Genomic DNA, 6,561 nt, shown 5'->3' on the forward strand with positions numbered 1-6,561 from the left:
GGTTTCAAACACCATACAAAATGTTAATAGAGGTTAATTTAAAAATAATATAGAAAAGGATACAACAAATTTTATAAGCCATCAATCAAATAACACAATCGAACTAAGTGGAACATATATATCAAGAATTGTGACAATGGGAATAGCGAAACGAATCCGATAGTTTTGACACCGTCTATGAAATACATAATTTCATTCCTAGTATGAACGCAATATGCCTCCGATTTTTAAAGGAATTTCACTCTATTTATAAATAGCAAGCTTTTCTGTCATTTAAAGATATATCATTATTATAATATCTTCTGAATTATACCTTCATAACAATGTTTATATCTGTTTATTTTAGATTGATAATGGGTCTTGGCATCTATGATGAATGTATTTTCAAGCCGTATTACGTTATAGATAATGCATATTTTAAAGTTTTTCTTGTCGTAGAACACACCCCGAGACATACACCCAATTTATATTAAAACAAAGTTAGCTAAAAAAACATCATCAGTGTTCCAATATGCCAGAAATTGTTGATTTTTTCTACTTCAGATAATATTTTGTTTTCAGTTATTTACTTTTATTACGGAATTTAAATTTAAACAAAAATAGGGCTAATGTCGACAATTTGTGAGCTTATTCCTTAATAAAAGAACTTTAAGAAACATTTTATTGGGAAGCAATATTTTAAATTCTTTCAAGTTTATTCTTACAAAATCAAAAGACGATACACATCTACTTTTGCATAGGTACTAGTTATGTACTTAAAATCTGTAGTACTGGAAATTTTCTTTGAATATTTTGAACAATTTCTTTATTCTAAAATAATGTAATATTTGGGTACTTGTGTTTTCTAGAACTTAATTCGTACGTAAAATATTGGAACAAATATAATACAAACATTGAGCACAGTATTCCATGTTAGAACATCATAATTTTATGTGATTTGTAAAAAGACAAACATTCAAAATGCTGAAAATGTAACCGTGTAACAAAAAATCGTTAGTACTTAAATATCAAGTAAAAATCAAGTACTGTAAAATACAGGTACCTAAATATTTTGTTACAGAAATAGTCCCTATGCAAAAGTAGCTATGTAATTTATTTAATGAAAAAGAACTACAATGTATGTGCAAATTACTTAAATTATTCATCTATGCATGTTAATTATTGTTCAAATTGAAATTGTAAGGATATGAACTTCTTATAAAACCTAACGTAACCATGACCAAAGAAGAAAAAAACAAAACAAAAACATTCCACAAAACAATAACAATAATAACAGATTATGCAATTGGATAAACACGAAAAATTATCGGTGAAATCTCAAAAAAGGTTGTAATGCGTATAATAAAACTAAACCAAAATTACGCCAAAATTGATTATCCTCAAATTAGTCAACAAGTATTTAATATTACTACCAATCTTTGTCAATTCTAGTAAGAGAAATATATAAAAAAAAAGTAGCACAATTGACATTGGGGTTTTTTGACATGTAGTTATCACAATCCCTATTTAGAATCCCTATTTAACATGTTTAACACTGGATATGATTTAATGCTGTATTGTAACACGATGTGAATCACATGTCAACCAGGAGTTTACACTGTGTTCCCCGCCGTTTGTATTGTTGTTCCTGTTGCTAAAGCTTTTTATGTAGTGTTATGTAATTTTTTATTAAATATTTGTCGTTTATTTTTTGCCATAGTTCTGTCTTTTTTTTATTAAACTTGTGGCTTTTATTAAGCATGTGAATCTCTCCTGGCTCATTAGTTATTGCAAAATTGTTCTGACCCACACTTCGTATGTATTCTAAAAAGAGATGTTGTTATGGAATATAACCTTCTACATTTTGGCAGCCTCATATTCATATAACGTAAGTTGTTATGATTCTATGCTGACATTGACGAAAATGTATAGAGTAGTTTGTATCTTAGTTCAGAATATTCTTGTCTTTGAGAATATGTTGATTTGACTGCAACTGATACATGAATTCTGTATTATAAAACGCAACAGCCAAAAAGTATACAAAATGTATGTTAAATCGTTTTTCTTGTGTTTGTCTTTTGTTGCGACTCTGTCAATTTCAATAGGATCTAACTCTGAATCTCTATTGATGTGTTCAAAGTTTCATTTTGAAGAAAAAGTGCTCGAAAAACTTGTACGCTTAGAACATAAAATGGAATTAACGGAAGAAAAGATGAAAAAGTGGGAAGATTCATTTTCTTCTAAATTGGATAAAATGGATTCAGTCATTAGGCAAACAACAGAATTTGTAGATTCAGTTCGAATAAATCATGCACAGGAACAAGTACGCCTTAATGATTCGTACCAAGAAATTGTCAAACGCGTTTATATTCAATTAAAGAATGTAACAAACTTTGATGGAGAACAGATGAAAACCAGTTTAGATTCCATGTCTTCGCAAATGCAAGAGTCCAGTGAGGCTGAAAAGAATAGACAAAAACCTTTAAAATTAATGCGGTATACTCTTAACCAAGAGCAACAGAGATTTAACAATTCATTTGATCTTATCTTGGAAAACTTTAGACTTGCTTCTAATAACACATTTAATGAAGTGATTGCAACGCAGCAGAAAGGTAAGATTCATTGAAATTTGTACGAATTTTCAACCTGTCTTTCAATTTTACATTTGCTATGGCACATTACCTATAAAAAACCACGAAACGGTTCAATCTTCTTACACTCGGAATTTTAGTTTTCTTACATGTTTTACCTCAGGTAAGCTCACAACGTAAGGCTAAGTAACAGTAAATGGACTACGTCAAATATGTCAGTAAAATTTTGCATACAACTCTAGCTCGATGAACTTCAACTGAAAATCAATTTCATTTATCTTTTAAAATATTACTGATTGAATTCTTACAAAATTGATAAACATTTTAAAGAAAGTATATCCGATCGGCATAAAACTTTCCAACATTTGTCTTCAAATCATCAAATATCTAATTCTACTCCTTAGAGTTTTCTTACAAAACTAAATGTTGTTGATACATAAGTTTCCGTTATATGATGCAAAATAAAGATAGGGTCACCGACTTCGTTTTTACGGTATACATCAATTTTTGGTGAAAAATTCCAATTAAACGTCGAAATGATTATAAAGTCGCTGCGATGCAGGTTGTAAAACGTTGATTTTTGACGTTTTTCACTACCAACAATGAAACAGATTGATTATTAGACAAAAAACGAATTCTGTTATTTCATTTCATTAAAACAGAAATGAATGTGGCAACAACATATAGTTTTTCAAGAATATCTATGGAGTAGAATTAGAGATTTGGCGATTTTAAGACAACTTTTATATGTTTAATTCGCCGTTTTTATGTGCTTTCTATTCAAATGTTCACCTATATTTAAAGATTTCAATCTAAAAATATTTCTGATAAGAAAAAAGATAAATGCATTATTTTTGGGGATTTTCAGTTGTAGTTCATCGAGCCAAGGTTGTATGCAAAATTTTAACCAAATCTGCGAGATAGCCAATTTACTGTTCCTTGACTTTAATGTCTTTTCATAAGTTTATTGCCATTGCATATTTTGTTTATTTTTAGTACGACGGCTTATATAAAATTGTCGCTATTGTTTCATGTTTTTTTGGCTTCTAGCAAAAAGCTTATCATTAACCTCACAGTCATGTAAGAAAGCAGCGGTATTCGTAAAATAATCAAGAATTATCTGAATATACTGCCGAAATTAACTGATATAAAGGAATTGACTTTAAATAGATAAAATATAAACAACAAGTACTGTTTTCTCCTAGATTAAAATATTTATGTTTTACACGAGAAAATATACTAAAATATTGACGACAAAAAGCAGGATGTTTATTTCCCTATTGGTTATTCTCTTTTTTGGGACGGCGAAGTTCTTTTGGCACCATCTAACGTTGTTTATATATCCCAGCTCGTTCGCTATGCTTGTGTCAATAAGCGTTAAATCATGTATTACTGGCAAATTAATAATTCAGGGATTTCGTTTTCACAAATTACTAAAACGTATAGTTATTGGCTTTAAACAAGCTTTTAATAACAATATATAATAAGTGTACTGTCAGATCTGTGTTATTTAAATAGTTTGTTTTTCCTTTGTATTAATCTGATGAGTTAAGCAATATCGACTGAATCTCATTTGTTCTTATGTTGTACGGTAACACCACGGTCTTAGGTTATGGGGATGATTTGCACCATCAAACATGTTTAACCCCGCCACATTCTATATGTGCCTGTCTTGATCGAGGGCCTGTAAATGAGTGGTTGTCGTTTATTTCTGTTTCTCAATTTGTTGATCAGTATATTTTTTTACAGTTTGTTCCTGTGTCATGGAGGGATTGCGCGTCTGAACATGTTTAGTACCATCATATTGTTCATATCTATAGTTATTAATTAATAGTTTAGTGGTTGTCATTGGTTCGTGTCTGTTTTTGTTTTTCCTAAATTGTTTTGTTATAACTTTCACCGTTACTTTTTTTCAGTTGAAATATTTAATATTTTTCATATCGGGGCATTTTATAGCCGTCCAAACAGTATGAGTTTTTCTAGTGATTGATCCGTACTGATTCTTGTATTTTTTTTTTCATCTTGGGATATAGCTGGTTTTTTTTTTTGGCAAGCATACAATATTTTATGTTTATATTAAAACGTAGATATTTTTTGTAAAAACTACCCATTTAAATAAATATTCAACATTAGCATACCGGTGTTCAAAAGTCATCAATCGATAAGAGAAACCAAATTCAGCTTACAATACAAACGAAGAAAATAAACACATCAACTATAAGAGGAATATTGACGAACAACAGGAACACTGACATGCAGCAAAAACAAATGCCAACTGACATATAAACAACTATTTGATAACAGTTGCTATTGTCCTAACTTGGTACATTACATTTTTAGAAAAAAAAATGGTGGGTTGAATTAGTGGAATGGCTAACCAAACCTCCCTCTTTATTACAATGTTAAAAATATATATATCGCTAAAATGACAACACTACGTGACTGAAATATCACATAAACACACACAAAACATTCATCACATAGAAATACACAAACAAATCGTATAATAGTCGACATTACATGCCAACCACCGAACAACAACGAGCATATCCCATCAACGACAAACACCATAGGATAAACAAAAATGACTAGCTTCCGTAATTAACATGCAGTCTCAAAATGTTTACAATTATTTCACAATAATCGTCCAAACAATTATCATGAAAAATGATGTTATGCAAGATCATTTTATAATTATTTGGACTCCAAACGATTAGGCATACCAGATTATCCAACCGAAACCATACCAGAAACATCAAACTAAATACATGAAAGATGTATGTCCAAAATACTGAGACACGTCGAATAGAAATGCAAATGCATATCCGGTATAACAATCATATTCCGGAATATGATGCATGTATGGCAAGCCGATGTGGAATTTATTCCTTAGTTATTAATATTAAATAATGATTTATAATTATAAAAAAAAATGGGTTTTTTCAAAAAATTTGTACCGACCAAGACAATTATTTACAGGAAGTTTGAACTTTTTAACAAACCATTAAATATTTTGAAAAAAAATATCTTTTAAATGTTGCTGAGTTTGCCAAAATCATTCCAAATTAATATTTTGATCCATGTGAATGGACTGAATCCTATAGAAGCGTATTTGGATCAAAACAAATTAACATTGACCGACATTTGTAGGTCCCCAGAGGCAAACATGTAGACTAAATAAAGGCAACAGTAGTATACCGCTGTTCAAAACTCATAAATCCATGGACAAAAAACAAAATCGGGATAACAAACTAAAACCGAGGGAAACGCATTAAATATAAGAGGAGAACAACGACATAACACTAAAATGTAACACATATAGACAAAATCCCACGAGAATAACAAATATAACATATATATATATAACATCAAAACCAAATACATGAATTTGGGATAGACAAGTACCGTGACACGTCTAATCGCAATGTGAATTTACACTCAAAAATAAGAGAAAACAAACGACACAACGTTATAATGTAATACACACAGAAACGAACTATAATATAACAATGAGACTAAGCAATTGTATCATATGAAAAGCCTTTGTGAAATATATTATACAATTGAAGTAAAAAAAATTACTGAGGCTTCTGGCGATAGCCACGTGGTTAAATATTCTGCATGGCCCTATCAGAGTTTTGAAAAGATCTATCATATCAATATTAAAGCTCAGGAAAAAACAAAACGTAGTGTCACATACATGTTTACATTTGAATTAATTCCCGATCGATTTCCTTTCACTTGAGCCGACATAAGCGATTTATAAGTATCTTTTCAATAGTCAAATAAGACATGGCATTTCCATCATTTTTAACATTCAAATTTTGTAATCACGATTTCCCTAACGTGAAGTCAGAATTATGCAAGCAGAAAACTATTAGTCCCATTCATACAGTTACCTTGTTTCTCCTGTCAATTTTTTTTTTAAATAGATTCAGGAAAATATTATATTATTTATATACCTATAAGGAGGTTTTTTCTTTCAGAACGA

This window comes from Mytilus galloprovincialis, chromosome 10 (genome assembly GCF_965363235.1).
Source record: "Mytilus galloprovincialis chromosome 10, xbMytGall1.hap1.1, whole genome shotgun sequence".
Classification (NCBI taxonomy): Eukaryota; Metazoa; Mollusca; class Bivalvia; order Mytilida; family Mytilidae; genus Mytilus; species Mytilus galloprovincialis.